At 38.2% G+C, this 16476-nt stretch overlaps 2 long non-coding RNA genes across 2 annotated transcripts in view; one reads left to right on the top strand and one right to left on the bottom strand.

The window, feature by feature from the left end:
- Window positions 1-10751, top strand: part of LOC144287867 (uncharacterized) — a 23225-nt gene extending 12474 nt beyond the window's left edge. The window contains exon 3 of the long non-coding RNA XR_013355667.1: window positions 10576-10751. This is a non-coding gene — a long non-coding RNA (uncharacterized LOC144287867). The remainder of the gene's footprint in view (window positions 1-10575) is intronic.
- LOC144287868 (uncharacterized) lies at window positions 10574-16476 on the bottom strand. Its single transcript, XR_013355668.1, has 2 exons — window positions 11037-16476; window positions 10574-10729 (listed from the first exon to the last, which is right to left on the bottom strand). It is a non-coding gene; the product is annotated as an uncharacterized LOC144287868 (long non-coding RNA).

The raw sequence follows: 16476 nt of genomic DNA, 5'->3' as shown, positions 1-16476 counted from the left end.
TCTTCCAAAAGAGAGGTTTATGATTTTTACTGTCCTTCTTCATAAAAATTATGGGGTCCAAGTCTCAAAGATATTCTGAAGCAAGTTTCCTTGTTAAGCACCACTGGAAGCCATTTGTGAGTGTGGCCTTCATGGCTCAGCTAAGTTGAGTTCTATTAAAAGAATTCCAACAAGGGAAATAAATGTGCCTCTCCTCTCAATAGTAAAAGGAGGTGACCTTCTCACTGAAAATATTAGCTGATGAAATGAATAATGAAGTTGCCAGAAAAATGAACAAAATAAAGGTAGGGAGACTTTATGGAGGAGAAATGTCTGTTTTGCCTTTCACCTCCAAATAAAGAATAATAGATGTTCCCTTGGCAAACTGTGAGGCAGAAATGGGGTGACTGAGCTTTGCAACTAAAATAATATCAACTGTATATTGTAATTTCACTTTTGCAACACCACAGTTTTGCCTTTGTGGCACTGCCAGTAAAAATTCATTTTCAAGCAGCACAGCTGAACAGCCTGGGCCTTTGCCTTAATTCACTTTTCCTGCTAAGAGCCAAGAAGAGAGGTAGACTTGTATAAGGAGGATGGACGGCAGAGCACTCCATCGGAAGAGGCCACATGCTAAATTAATCATGTTCCAGCCAGAATTTGCAATTCTTTGAGAGATGCTCGAGACAGTATGAAAAATTTAGAGGTAACAGGGAAAGAGGGAGAGTTTGTGAAGCAGAAAGCTTCAGAGGGCACTTTAAATGTGCAGGATGCATTAGAGTTTCTCACACGTGAACAAGATAGCTCCCTTACCCAGAACACAATAAATAAGGACTGTATTCTCATATGTGCGCCCTGCAAAGAGAGCTGGAATGCAGAAATTTCTGATTTGATGGATATTTTCAGGGATTAGTATAATCATGAAAATCATCCATTTTAAAATTTAGCATCAATTCGTCAAAGCCAGCATGGAAGGATTAAAGTCACTCCAAGATGACAAGTCCTGTTGAAGAAGATCCAAGCATGAGTGCTTAGATAAGTTTGGGGTTTCTTTAATTATCATTATTTTCATGTATATTTTCCCTCTCTTCCTGCTTTTATCTAACTAGTTTTATTTCCAAGTTCCTAGCATCTCCACTTCATGTTAGGGACTTCACCACAGCTTTACTACATGAATGTAGTAAATATGATCTGTTCTGTAGTTTCCTTATCATGAAAATTTTTGAATAATTCTTGATCCATCGTAAGTGAAAACTATGAAAGTTTTTTTTTAAGAACAGTTTGTCTAGAGGGACTCTTGATTTTTAGTGTATTTTTTAAAGGAATTTAAAAAATGCTCTAACTACAATAACTTACCATGAATGCAATGCAGTTTAGTTATATCCTATGACAGTTGCAAGAAAAATGTTGTCCTTCCTGAGGACCCTCAGGTAATACCCTTGCAGAACTACTCCATCACACCTCACTCCTGATCTCAACCACATTTCTTCCTACTAATACTGCAATTTCCTTTCTTGTGGTAGGAAGTGGCTTCTGCATGGGCAGAGGAAACTATGGTAAACTTCGGTCTTAGGAAATTAAGAGGCCTCTGCTCTCAGTTGCAATCAGATATGTAAATTGTTGTGTTAAATGATCTCAGGTAGTCACAAGATGAATGAGTGCTGGAGCTAAAGCCCCCTGTCCTCCAGAGCCTCTGGCGGCCAGGGTCTTCTAACACATTCTCCCTCTCTGACTCAGTAATTTAGTCCACATTCTCTACCCCATTCTCTAAAGAGACTTCCCTGCCCCAAATCCCATGTTCTTAATTCTCAGCCTTCAACCAGCAATAAAAATTCATTCCTAGCTGGCTGTTAATAATGACTGACAAGAAGTCTGAAATACAATCCATGTCCACTCTCAGGAGCTCAATTAGTCCTTGGTTGTGGAGAGACATTTTCCTCTTATCATCAATTAATATTTTATGGGTTGCTGTTTCTTTATATTAACTCCATCCCAAACAATTTAGTTTCTGAATTGTCTTTCCCCTTCTCCATCCTCTGCTTCCAGGAGCCTCCCCTCCTCACAGTGAGATGTGAATTACATGTGGCAAGTTGCCCCTAATGCAGATCACCTCTTCCAGTCACTTAAGGAAGCCACTCATGGCCACTAAAGAGCAGTCCTCAAAACTCACTACTGGAATGAGAAAAAGAAACTGAGTTTTACCTAGTACTGAGCTTTTCTTTAGTTCCTCCAATGCCACCATTCAACTCAGCCTGTGTCCCATCTTCCTAGGACACTATTAAGGGATACCACCCCAAGCTCTAACTTGGTCTCATGCTTCTGAGCTCAAGGTACATTTTATTACTTCAGGTAGACCTTTGCTAGCCCTTGCACACTAAGCTGGTATCCTGAATTGTACACTCCCATAGCACGTGGCACTTCTACTTGTATGGCAGCCAATACAACTTACCCTGCTTCTGAAACATCCATCACTACCTTTTTAGGTTGTCTTCCACACCAGATTGAAAAGATCAGTGGGGCTGGTTCATTGTTGTTTTGCCAATGAATAACCAGTGTTTATCAACTAAATGAATAAAGGCAAAAATCATCTTTGATTTTCTTATATCCCCCATAACATCTATCAGGATAACTGAGACATAATAATTAGCATTCAATAAAATGCTATGGATTAAATGCAGGAATAAGAACCCTGAGGATGTCAGCTGAATTCAGCATCCCCCAAATCAACTGGGAAAATCCTTCCTACAATGGTTGTTCCTGATTTCTCAGTGGGCCTCTTGCCTTGCGACTTGGCTTAGATAAAAGCTAGAAAGAACAGCACTACAGGAAAAAAAAAAGAAGAAGAAGAAGAAGAAGAGGTAATATTCAATGGAAACTAAACTGCCACACTCAGAAGTGATATTCTCTTTTTCTTTCAACTCCTACTGTTGAACATTTTTCCCCAACTCCCCAAGAGGGAAAGATCTCCGGAAGCACACCCATTAAAAAAAAAAAAAAAAGTCGCCCTGGTATTTTTTTTATAAGATGTGTGCTATTTAAATTCTTACCCATGAATATGTAGCTAATATTGACTAATGGGAAATGTTAAAGGAAGAAAGCTAAGTTTTTTCAAAGCACATCCATTGAAATTAGGGTCATATGTAAAAAATTTTGTTTAAAAAATTTTTTTCTGAGCTACATCCAAAACTCCAGAGGGCACATTAAATAATGGAAGTATAAACTACTGGGATTTGGTGCTGGTTAGGATGTTGGCACAATACATGGATTCCTGTGTGGTTTTAAAAATTATGGAATTTTTCCCTCTTCCTTTATCTAGTAGCCTCCAAAATTAAAACAGTTTTCTTTTCTTTGTGGAATAATACAAGCTAACCAAATTATACTCTAATATTTTCATTCAATGACTTGGAAAGTCATGAAAATGTTTGTTTGGGGAGTTGCCTATACAGAAAAAGGAAAAAAGGACCATACCAGAAGTATTTTTTTAAAAGAAGATAAAACAAAGAATTCCAAGGATTGTCACAATCTGATCTGCATAAATAAAAGATAATAGCTTCCGTGAGCTAGCCAACCTTTGTGTGGAGTGATCGGTCTGTGGAGAGTCATGTCTGAGAGGCTGCAGGTCATTATGGCAGGATAAAGCCTATTTCTCATTTATATTAAAGAATCTTGCCTGTTAAGGGCTTGATTTGGATCTCAGACATAAATGTGCCCAGGGCTGCTCACCTAGTTAAGTCAATTGCTACATATGCCTTCTCTCCCTAATACACACAGAGTTTATCATTCACAACTCAACCATTACGCCTAATGCTCTTTTCTTGATTTAGAAAGAATAAGTTACATAGATCAGAAGGACTCAAATTGAGGGGATTGGATCATAAAATTTATACCTAATATAGAACTTTTTTTTTCTAATTTTGTATAGAAGATGTGAATTTTCTCCCCATTATATAGAACCTGCTACATCAAGAGAAGACAATAAAACTGTTTCTGTTTTTGTGTTACATATTTGATTTACATTATTATCTGGTTCCAGGCAAGATGGATTGTTCCAAAACAGTATCGGAAGATCTAGGCAATGGAAACTTTTATATGTTAAAAAAAAAGAAGAAAGAAAAGTCAGACAATGCAGTAAACAAAGCCTAACTACAAGAATGGATAAATATGTATTAAGAAACCAAGGAAGGCCATGGATCATGGTGTCTGAAGAACTATGGGTATATTTGAAAGGCTTCCTTGGGCTGGGCATCATAAGGTGACTGTAACTTAAGTGGGGTCTCCCCTCCTCATAGGTCTGCGAGTTTAGAAATTCAGTATATAACTTCAGCAAGACACAATCACAATCAGGCCCTACTGAATTGATTTGCATCAACACTTAATTTTTTAAAAAGATTATCTGTACACAGACTTCCAGTTAAAAAAACAATGGGGTAATTTATGAGGTAATAATAATATAACATAATAGTAAAGTTCTGGTCAGAAGATTCGGGCTCTGGTCTTAGATCTATCTATGTAGTTCCACCTCTGAGATCCTTCATGAGACATGGCCTCTCTGGTTCTCAATTTTCCTAATCATAACTGAGACGTATTAATAGTTAATTCAAATCCATGAGAAAATAGTTCAATAGACAAATGAACAAAAGACAGGAATAAAAGGGCAGTAGTATAGTATGGTGATGTGGTTATCAAACAAAATGTGGGCTACCTAGGAGTCCCCAGATAAATCAATAATGGAGACACTTGTATCAAGATGTTCCACAGTGTAGACAGGATGATTTGAAAAGTAAATGAACAAAGGGCTCATTGTGCAGAGTATTGCTGAATCTGTGAGTTGCAGACCTAAGAAAGATCATAAACTAATTTTATCGGAAGGTATTGCCTAAAACAATTTCTACCTAAATTTGAAGGTAAAAAGTAGAAGGAAATGTATGACTGGACCCAGAAGACGTAGTGACTATGCAGCCATCCTAGAAAGACAGAAGGTAAGCTAAAGACAGGGCCCTTCTAGGCCTAATTCCCACTTGGAACCCTGAGAAGATGCCACTTTGCACCATACTCCCACCCAGAATATGGTAATTACAGCAGAATAAAAGGGCAGTGGAGCACATATAGCCAGCAGGCCTGAAATGGTGGCCCTGAGATTGCAGTGGCTCCATGTGGAGGATGTGGAAGGAATCCTGTCATTCACAGGTGCTCTCAGTGAGGAAGTCAGATGGCAGTGAGAGTAGCAAGCAAGAAGGTTAGCACAGGTTGCCCTCCTGCGGATAAGATATCCCTGAAGGAGGGTCTGTGCTATGGGGTGGGTGGTCAACAGCATCTGAAGAATTGGAAAAGGAACTCCAACTGTGCACAGGGGCTAGATCAAAGGAGAGTCATCAGGACCAAGCAACCAGATGAACAGGGAACATCCAAAACATCCAAACACAAGACCCTTCCTCTTCCAAAAACTCCTATCCTCACTAGACCTGACACTAACCAGTTAAGTAAAAAATAAGAAGTGGCAATTTTCTGGACACATCTCAGTTTTCCAAGGACTGCATTTTTACCTTTATCTTAAGTGTGTGCCTCTCCTTTCTATGTTCATCATAAGTTGTTCATCCTGAATTTGGACTGTGGGTACCACAACTAAATTGAAGTCCAGCCCACAGCTTTACATTTATCACAGATGTAAGACGATTAAAAACAAGAATAAGAATGCCATCTACTGGCATGGAAAGCAGCAAGGACTCTGGCAAATCTGCATTTAGTTTAAATGGGAAAAAGTCTTATAAAGAAGGAAAACAGGTTTTTTATTATTTTGTTATGAAATGGCAATCGCCAGAGAATGGACAGTCACATATAAATAGTATTAAGAGGACTGATCACAAATAAATAAATTCTTCCTTAGAATTTAAGAAATTCTTTCTCCTGCCTTCATATATCTCAATTTTGTACTTACTACTACAGGCTCCTCTGGACACACAAAAAAAATGGTATATATATATATATATATATATATATATATATATATATATATATACATATATAAATGACATGAAAAAGTTCTGTTTGATTGACTTAGCAAACTGTTTCAAAACAACCTAATATTTTTTCAACCATTTAAAATATGTATTCATAAATTTGTTTGCCTATGTAGACAGAACGACAGAGCATGTGACTCTCTTGGCTGTTTCCATTTTCTGTATATTGGAGTTACATTGGATTTTTTTTTGCACAATTTTACAGAAGGCAAGCCAGAGACTGATGAATTGTATTTGCCAATATAGATTACCAATTATATAATTGTGTTAGCTAGTGATAAGTCAAACTTTTAAACTTTTTTCGTAACAAAACATTCAAATCATTTATTTGTTATTTTAAAACATTCAAGCCGGTGTTTTATTAGGTTCTTGATAATGACTTGGTAAAATGTCTACAAAGTGAAGGTTCATTTCATTGCCTACAAATATACAATTGTTCCAGCACCATTTGTGAAAATTATCCTTTCTTCCATTAAAATGTCTTGGCACACATGTTGAAAATCAACTGACCATACATATGCGGGTTTATTTCTGGATTCTATATGCTGTTTCATTAATCTCTGTTCATTTATACACCAATTCCATATTCCCTTAGTTACCATAGTTTTATAGTATGTCTTAATATCAGGTAATATAAGTCATCCAAATTTGTTCTTTAAAAAAAAAAAAAGATTTTATTTATTCACGAGAGATAGAGAGAGAGAGAGAGAGAGGCAGAGGGAGAAGCAGGCTCCATGCAGGGAACCTGATGTGGGACTCGACCCCAGGTCTCCAGGATCACACCTCGGGCTGAAGGTGGCGCTAAAACACTAAGCCACCAGGGCTGCCCCCAAATTTGTTCTTTTTTAAGGTTATTTTGGCTACTTTAGGTCCTTTCAATATAAACTTTACCACCAGCCTATCAATTTTTACAAAAAAAAAGCTGCTTAGATTCTCATTAGGATTGGGTTGAACTTATAGATCAAGTTGAGAACTAACAATATGCTCCATGAATATATCTTTGCATTATTTAGGTCTTTTAAAAATTTTGCTAAGCAATGATTTGTAGTATAAAGTTAATTCAAATTTAATCACATACCTACATTTAATGGTTAAAATTATAGAAATTTTAGAAGAAACCAGAAAATTTCCTAATCACCTTATATTTAGCAAAGATTTAATAGTAAAAATCACAAAATATAAGATAAACGATGCCATCAAAATTAAAATTTTGCTCTTTTAAAGACACCACTACAAAAATGAAGGGTAAACCTCAGACTAGGGGAAGCCATTTGCAAAGCACATGTATGAAAAAAAAACGTGTCTAGAATGTTTGAAGAATTCTTACAGTTCAATTAGAAGACAAATCACTTTTTTAAATGGGTAAAAGATTTGAATAGGTATATGATCAAAGGAGATATATAGATGACAAGCACATCAAAAGATGCCCAATATTAGTCCTTAGGGAAGTGCAAATTAAAACTATGATGAGATCTCAGTACATTGCCAGTACACTGGCTAAAATTAAAAAGACTTCTTATAGCAAATGTTGGTGAGGATGTGGAGCTCCAAGGATTTTCATATACTGATGGAAGGAATAATAAATTGTACAATCACTTTTGAAAACAGCATGACAGTTTTAAGTTAAACATACATCTACCAAAAAAAACTCAGTGATTCCATTCCTAGGCATTTAGCTAAGAGAAATAAAAGCAGGGGGGCCTGGGTGGTGCAGTGGTTGAGCATCTGACCTTTGGTTTTGGCTTCAGTTGTAAACTCAGGGTCACAAGAGACAGCCCTGCATGGGGTTCTGCACTCAGCACAAAGTCTATTTGTGATATTCCCTCTTTCTTCCTCTGGCCCTCCTGCTCATGTTCTCTCTCTCTTTCCCTTTCTTTCTCTCTCAAGTAAATAAATCTTTTCTTTTTTAATAAAGAGAGAAATAAAAGCATATGTCTTTACAAATATTGGTAAAGGAACATTCACAGTAGCTTCATCTGTATTAGCCAAAACTGGAAACAACCCAAATGCCCATCAACCAATGAATGGATAAATGAATAGTTATATCCATACAGTGGATTATTACTCAGCAATAAAAAGAAATTAATTTACTCATAAATAAAAAAGAGCACACTCCTGCTATATACATGCAACAACACAGATTAACTCAAAATAATTAAACTGAAAGAAGCCAAACAAACAAAAGTATGCATCTTATTCCATTTATGTAACATTCTATAAAATGGAAAATAAATTTTAGTGACCCAAAACAGATCAGTAGTTTCCCAGGACTAGAAGGAGGGTGGGATGAAAATAAAGGAGAGATTACAAAGAGGCACAAAGAAACTTTTAGGAATATATATTCATTGATCTTGACTGTGGTGATGGTTTTACTAGTGTATACATATGCCAAGACGTATCAAAGTTTACATTTAAATATATGATGTTTATGTCAAGTATACTTTAATAAAGCTTTAAAAATAACGTAACTCGGGATCCCTGGGTGGCGCAGCGGTTTAGTGCCTGCCTTTGGCCCAGGGCGTGATCCTGGAGACCCGGGATCGAATCCCACGTCAGGCTCCTGGTGCATGGAGCCTGCTTCTCTCTCTGCCTGTGTCTCTGCCTCTCTCTCTCTCTCTCTCTGTGACTATCATAAATAAATAAAAAATTAAAAAAAAAATAATGTAACTCAATTGTGGCAAAAAGCTAATAAATAAAATAATATTTTTTAAATGTTTTATTCTTTACTTTGACAAATATACTTTTGTTTTAGTGTTTCTGGTGTTTTAATTGCCAGTGATGTATTGGCACAATATTAATATAATAGGCCTCTTACTCTGGTACTTGTGCACAGGGCAGAGGTACAGAATAATGCGATTGCATCTACAAGCTGGACTCACCACTCCCCACCAAAAAAAATTTATCACATGGCTGTACCTATAATTTCTATAAACTAATTAAGAGTTCACAGATTATCTCCACAATTGAGTTTGACCATTCAATTATTAAACCCATCTATGCTGATAGATGTGAAAATGTAACATTCAGCATCTCCCATGCTTCTGAATGATCAAGCTGATTGTGTACATTAAAATACAACCAACCACAAAACTGCAGCTCAACCTCAAATGATTGCCAATTAAGTTAGTGTAAAAATAAAGCCACTTTCCCTTTACCTAGAATTAGCCATGTTAACAGAATCAAAGAAAAGCTTTCAAATCTTCCTCCAGTTTGCTTCCTTTCTATTAGCATTTCTTGCTTCACTTCATTGACAATGAAGTTAGTGACGGTAAGTAGGCATTTTTCCTCTAGTCATGTAGACATGAGAGGTGAAGAGAGAAGTTTCCTCTCTTGCAGCTAAAGAGTTTAAAAGTGGTCTAGAACAACAGTGCAAATAGCATTATAGCTAGTTAAATGCCTAATAAGACAGAGCTCATTTGGTCCATTTCCCTTTATACCAACAAGAATGCTTTAAACAGTCCCAAAAGATTGTAATCATTTACAAGAGTCTTCAAATCTTCAGAAGAAATATCCTTAAGTTCTTTCATAAACTTCCTTTCAGCTGAGGGTCCCGTGGCTGAAGTTTCAACTAACTCTGAGGGACACTCTTTAAGAGTCAATGAACTCATTTTCCAGAGTTGCTATACCAGTTTTCATTCCCAACAACAGTGCAAGAGGGTTCCCCTTTCTCTACGTCCTTGCTAACATCTGTTGTTTCCTGTGCTGTTAAATTTAGCCATTCTATTTATAGCAGCCTTATCAAAAATACCCAAGTGATGGAAGAGCCTAAATGTCCATCAACTGATGAATGGGTAAAGAAGATGTGGTGTACCTGTATGCATGCAAAATGGAATATATATATGATGGAATATTACTCAGCCATAAAGAAGAATAAAATCTTCCATTTGCAATGACATGGATCGAGCTAGAGAGTATTATGCTAAACAAAGTATGTCAGTCAAAAAAGACAATACAATATTATTTCACTCATATGTACAATTTAAGAAACAAAACAATGAATGTGGCAGAAAAAAGAGAGAGGCAAACCAGAAAACACTCTTTTTAAAAAAAAATTTTTTATTGGAGTTCAATTTGCCAACATATAGCATAACACCCAGTGCTCATCCCACCAAGTGCCCCCCTCATTGCCCCTCACCCAATCACCCCAACCCCCTGCCCATTTCTCCTTCCACTACCCCTGTTCATTTCCCAGAGTTAGGGGCCTCTCATGTTTTGTCACCCTCACTGATATTTTCACTCAGTTTCTCTCCTTTCCCTTTATTCCCTTTCACTAATTTTCATAATCCCCAAATGAATGAGACCATATAATAGAAAACAGACTCTTAACCATAGAGAACAAACTGAGGATTGCTGAAGGGGAGGTGGGGGGGATAGGCCACATGGGTGATGGATATTAAGGAGGGCACTTGTGATGAGCATTGAATATTGTATGTAAGTGATGAATCACTAAATTCTATATCTGAAACTAATATTACATTGTATGTTAACAAGGTGGAATTTAAATAAAAACTTGAAGAAAAAAAAAGAATCAATGAGCTCATTACTTTCAGTCCTTCCTCACAGTTTTCTCTTGTTTCAGAGTCCATTGTCAGGATTTTCCAAGTCCTGCCCGTGAGCACTGTCCCAGTCTTCACAGTCTGGCTGCATGGATGATTCTTCATTGGAAGTCCCAATTGGATGAGTATGATTTTGAGGGCATTCCTAAAGGTCCACGTCACTGCTTACCCCAGAGCCTAAGTGTTCAATAAACTTCTATTAAACCAATGTATAAATAAGTACATCTCAGATGTAAACAAACTATGCTGAAAATCTTATATTTAGAATCCAAAATGGTTTGGACCAAACAGGTGAAAATATTGTCTCCTACATCAGAGCATATCTACTTCACAGGGTCACTGTAAGCATTAAATGAAACTGCTGCAGGTATGCACCTCTAATAGGCAATATCTAGAGGCAAGAACCTTAGAGAATATCAAGACAATAAAATAGAATAGCAAAAAAAAAAAAAAAAAAAACACTGAAGCAGCTTGTGAAAGTCACCTGGCTCACGACGAAAAGCAGCAGGGTTAGAACTCAGGTAGCCTCCTAGGCCAGTGCTCCACACTTGAGAACGTCACCACAGAACTCCAGAAATTCCATGGGACTTTCCAATAAATCAAAGACCTTCAGGGTAGCGAGCAACAACATGGACACATTTCAGTGGGGGATACAATGTGACGAAAATAAAGCAAGAGCGAGCAAACCTGCACTGTATGAGACTTCCATGCTCAATGTTTTCTTACTCATTTTCTTAATTCCCCAACATTCTTGATGTGTGCATTTTTATTCTCATAAGGTAACTGAAGTTCAGAAAAGTTAAGTGATGTGCTAAGGAGAGAATTATGGTCTTCTGACTTCAATCAGTGCTATTTCTTCTGTTCAGTACCAACACTGAACTTGGGATGGCAGCAGGCAGTGAGCAGCAGGAGTGGGTCAGGCTGGAAGAGGCCATATAGGGTGATTGGGCCTGGGAAGGAAGGTCCTTGGGAAAGGATGACACGAAGATAAGTTCACCTGTGTCACAGTGGGAAAGGCCCTTCTGAAACTAAGGCATTGGAATTTAGCAGCCCAGCAGGTGTTCAGTATAGGTAACCACATCAGTTCAGTTGCTCAGGACAGAGAACTTGGTGTCATCCTTCATTTCTCTCTTTCTCACCCTCTGCAGCCAATCTGTTACTAAATTCTCATGTCTCTCGCACCAAATTATATCCAGACTCAAAACCCTATTCTCAACTCTGGAACTACCCCTCCTCTCCAAGCCACTACCTGTGCCCTACTTTAGGGTCCTGGACTCTACCTGGGCTCCCTGCTCTGTCTTTGACTCCTTCAACAACTTCTCAGACCATCACTCAGAATGAATCTTTTCCCCCCAACATTTCATCATGAACATTTTCAAACAGCAAAGAGAAATTTTTTTACAGTGAACCCATATATCCACAGCTTTGGTTCTACCATGATTATACTTGCTTTACTGTGTTGTCTATCCCTCTTGAAAGGTTCTTTTAAAATGTAACTCAGATTATATTGTTTTTCCCCCATAAAAACCTCCAATAGCTTCCTGTCTCCTTCAAAGGAAAAGCCAAACCCTTGTCATAACCAATAAGGGCCCAAATGATATATACCATCTCACCTTCTCTGCCTTCATATCCTACTGCTTCTTGCTTGCTTCCCCTCTGGTCACACCCCCAGGTCATTCCTCTCCAGCAGAGCTGATGTCTTTGTTTATTGTAAGACACACCAATCTTGGAACTGGCTGTTCCCTTTCCCTGGATTTCCCTTCCTACAGATTTGTTTTTTAATATTTTACTTATGTTTTTGAGAGAGAGAGACAGAACAAGTAGGGGGAGTGGCAGAGAGACATGGAGATGGAGAAGCAGGCTTCTCCGCTGAGCTGAGAGCCTGACAAGGGGCTCAGTCCCAGACGCTTAAGCAGCTGAGCCACCCAGGTACCCTCCTCCTACAGATTTCTGGGTGATTCATTCCTTCACTGCTTTCATGGCTTTCTACACACATCATATTCTGGTAAAGAATTCCCTGCCTGCTCTATCTAAAATTGCGGACCAGCCCTTCCTTTACCTTCCTTCTTTCCATGTTTTTATTTCCTCAGTAGCCTTTACTTCCACTCTGTAGTTAGTCTTGTCTGTCTCTCCCCATTATAATTTATTGTATGCGACATAAGAACATCGCATTACACATTTTGCATATGTTGACCTCATTTGATTTGCACAGTGTCTCTCTGAAATAGAGTTGGTTTTTTTTTTAAGATTTCATTTATTTATTCACGAGAGACAGACAGAGAGAGAAGCAGGGAGCCTGACGTAGGATTTGATCCCGGATCTCCAGGATCACACCCCGGGCTGAAGGCAGAGCTAAACCGCTAAGCCACCAGGGCTGCCCATGAAATAGAGATCCTTAACCTCTTCTAAATAATAAGGAAACACACTCAAGGAGCCTGAATAACTTGCCCAAGAGCGCTCAGATATGCTGGAGCAAGAATTACAACCCACGTCTGTCATATCTGAGATCCACTCTTTTTCGCCATACGACACAGACCCTTTTGGTGAGACACCTGGGACCCCCAGGCAGGCACCGTAGCCAGAGGCCACTGTCACATTCATTCCTTATTTTGTATTTAAATGATTGTTTCTCCAAGATGTACCTATTGAAATTCTAACCCTGCAAGAGGAAAATCTCACATCAGGAGTAATTAATACTTCTTTGGGGGTAGATTACATGACAAATAAAAGGAGAACCTGTACCATGGACGTGGTACTTAAGGCAGAAGCCTGGTGTGTATACAATAGAAAAATCAAGGGTTTCAGAAGTGCCCAGGACATTAAGGGGCACAAATACATGTATTACAAACTTTTTTTTTTCTCCAGAGACAAACTAGAACTAAGTCAAGGAAAACTATGCATACCCCCTTGCTTCATTCCTCAGATATAGAATTTATCACATGAAGGGTACCTAAGTGGCTCAGTGGTTGAGCATCTGCTTTTGGCTCAGGTCGTGATCCCAGGGGTCCTGGGATCGAGTCTCACAGCAGGTTCCCCAAGGGGAGCCTGCCTCTCTCCTTCTGCCTATGTCTCTGCCTCTCTGTGTCTCTCCTGAATAAATAAAACCTTAAAAAAAAGAATTTATCACATGATATAGTAATATATCTGTTGATACATTGTTTCTTTCCCTAGATTGTGAGCCTCTTAAGTCCCAGGAATGAAGTTTATTCATCTTTGAACCCCCAGTGCCTAGCACAGTTTTGGCACATGAATGAATGAATGATGATAAAAGACCTAAGAGCAAATGAAAAAGAAAACTCTACTATGTAGCAATGCAAACTTTTTTTTTTAAGTTTTTTTATTTATTTATGATAGTCACACAGAGAGAGAGAGAAAGGGAGGCAGAGACATAGGCAGAGGGAGAAGCAGGCTCCATGCACCGGGAGCCCGATGTGGGATTCGATCCCAGGTCTCCAGGATCGTGCTCTGGGCCAAAGGCAGGCGCTAAACCGCTGCGCCACCCAGGGATCCCGCAATGCAAACTTTTTAAAGAAACTTTTATCTTTTCACTTGGCTTCAAACACAAAAAGCACAACCTTAAGTAATGCTATTGCAATTATAATAGGATTTGAAATAGATTATTACACATCACAATAACTAATGTTCTAATTTAGAGCCATGGGTGATCAGTTCAATACTGAAACAAGTGTGTGAAATCCAGTAGCTTATTGGTTAAATATTGGTTTAATCTAAATCTGAACCTTGTCCATGCACAACAGTTCCCCTCCCCTATGCAACCTTTTTCTAGCTCTGTTGTCTGATAGAATTTGTATCTGTGTCTGGGTACTATGTTATAGCATAAATTCTTCAAATCAGGCATCATAGCTTATTCTTTTTTTTTTTAAAGATTTATTTATGATAGACGTAGAGAGAGAGAGAGAGAGAGAGAGGCAGAGACACAGGGAGAGGGAGAAGCAGGCTCCATGCTGGGAGCCTGACGTGGGACTCTATCCCGGGACTCCAGGATCGCGCCCTGGGCCAGAGGCAGGCACTAAACCACTGAGCCACCCAGGGATCCCCCCATCATAGCTTATTCTTACAACTAAAAGAGCAATGCTCTGAAGACAGTGGGCATTCACACAATATTATTAAAAACTAATAGTTAGATTTACTGTCTTTCCACCCTCTCCTAACTAAAGTGAGTGAGAGTAGGCTTTTACTACAAGTCAATTGTAATTACTAGGTCAAGCACATATCAGGGTAGGGAGAAAACAGACAAGCTACCAGTCATACAGCTTCATAAAGATCACATCAAACATGCCACAGGACAGTCTAATTGGTCATGGATAAGAAAACATAATAATGTATAATAATGATATTAATTAGTATTGGCATTTGCTATATGTCAGAACTGGCACTAATGTTTTTATGTACTTCACACCTCAGTCTCCACAAGTCATTATGTAGAACTATTATCCTTCATTTACTGAATGAGCAAATTAAGCTATGGAGACATTGAGCAAATTTCCTAGGGTCATCCTAAGAGTTAAAGAAGGGAATGAGCAGATTTGTATGGGCTCAAGGGTTCTACAGATCTATGATTTTAGCATCATTTTGATTGCTTTACTTTATTTGGAGTTTAGCCTTTCTTTGGTCTCCTTTCATGATTTGTTTATTTTTTATTTCATTGGGGTGTTCTTTAGACTTATATAGATTGTCTTCAAATATAGGATCTGTATCATTTTAAGGGAGCCTGTGAAATTTTGTAGGAGTGGAGAGGGTTGATTTCTTGATTACCCTGCACTGTTCTATCACAGTAATAATTACAGAAGTAAAAGTGTAATAAAATGGGAGGTTTTAACCCATATTTTATGAGTCACAAATGAGCTCTTAAAAGCTGCCATTTTATTATTTCCTTTAGAGATACTTAATAGGTAACGTCAGTAGTAAAGTTTAGTGCCCAACCAGCCCTTAACATTCCATGCCTCCAGAATTATCAACCCTCCTTAAAGGAAGAATAATCAAGAGGTTTGCTCTGTGTGTGTGTGTGTGTGTGTACACACATGTGTAGGTAGTTTCATATCATCTAGGTTAATAACTAAAATGTAAAGGAGCAGGAATCAAAGGGCTACCACCAACTATATAGATTAGGCAATGAAAAAAAAAAAGCAGGAAAAGAACCAAAATTAGAATATTATCCAGAAAATTAAAATTGTATGTGGCTATACATATAGCATATACCACCTGGAAGAAATAGCCTTAAATTGTAGACACAGCATGAAATAGCCATTGCAGAGTAGGTTAGTTTCACATTAACTCATATAATCTGACCTCCTCTGACATAGTTCAACACCTAAGAATTTTTCATTCCTCTCTAATAAACTAAACATCTCTTCATCTTGGTTCAGCTAGATTTCCAATAACTGCCCTTGCTAGAAGCTGCTGATTAACTGACTTTTTCAGGTCTTGCCTAACTGCTGGCTTCTTCGCATTTTCTGGAAAACCAAGTGCATATCTTTGTATCTAGACATCACTGGAAGTAGTTTGTCACCTCATAATTCAACTTGCAACAAAGCCTATTGAGCCCCTTTCTCAACACCAGCAAACCAAAGTAGTAGATATATCTGGCCACTATCAGTCTCTCCACGTAGACCTAACCCATGCAGTTATTGCTCACAAGTTTACCAGAAGGCTCCAGCATTTCTGAAGATGTGGGAGATGTAGGTTATATGTCAGTGTTTATAATACTGATTCTTTGAGGGCATCTGGGTGGCTCAGTGGTTGAGCATCTGCCTTTGGCTCAGGTTGTGATCCCGGGGTCCTGGAATCAAGTTCCACATCAGGCTCCCTGTAGGGAGCCTGCCTCTCTCTGTGTGTCTCTCATGAATAAATCAATACAATCTTTAAAAAAAAATAATAATACTGATCCTTTGAAATTTTTTGGA

Source organism: Canis aureus, chromosome 17 (assembly GCF_053574225.1).
Source record: "Canis aureus isolate CA01 chromosome 17, VMU_Caureus_v.1.0, whole genome shotgun sequence".
Taxonomy (NCBI): Eukaryota; Metazoa; Chordata; class Mammalia; order Carnivora; family Canidae; genus Canis; species Canis aureus.
This window is presented reverse-complemented; position numbering and strand designations above follow the sequence as displayed.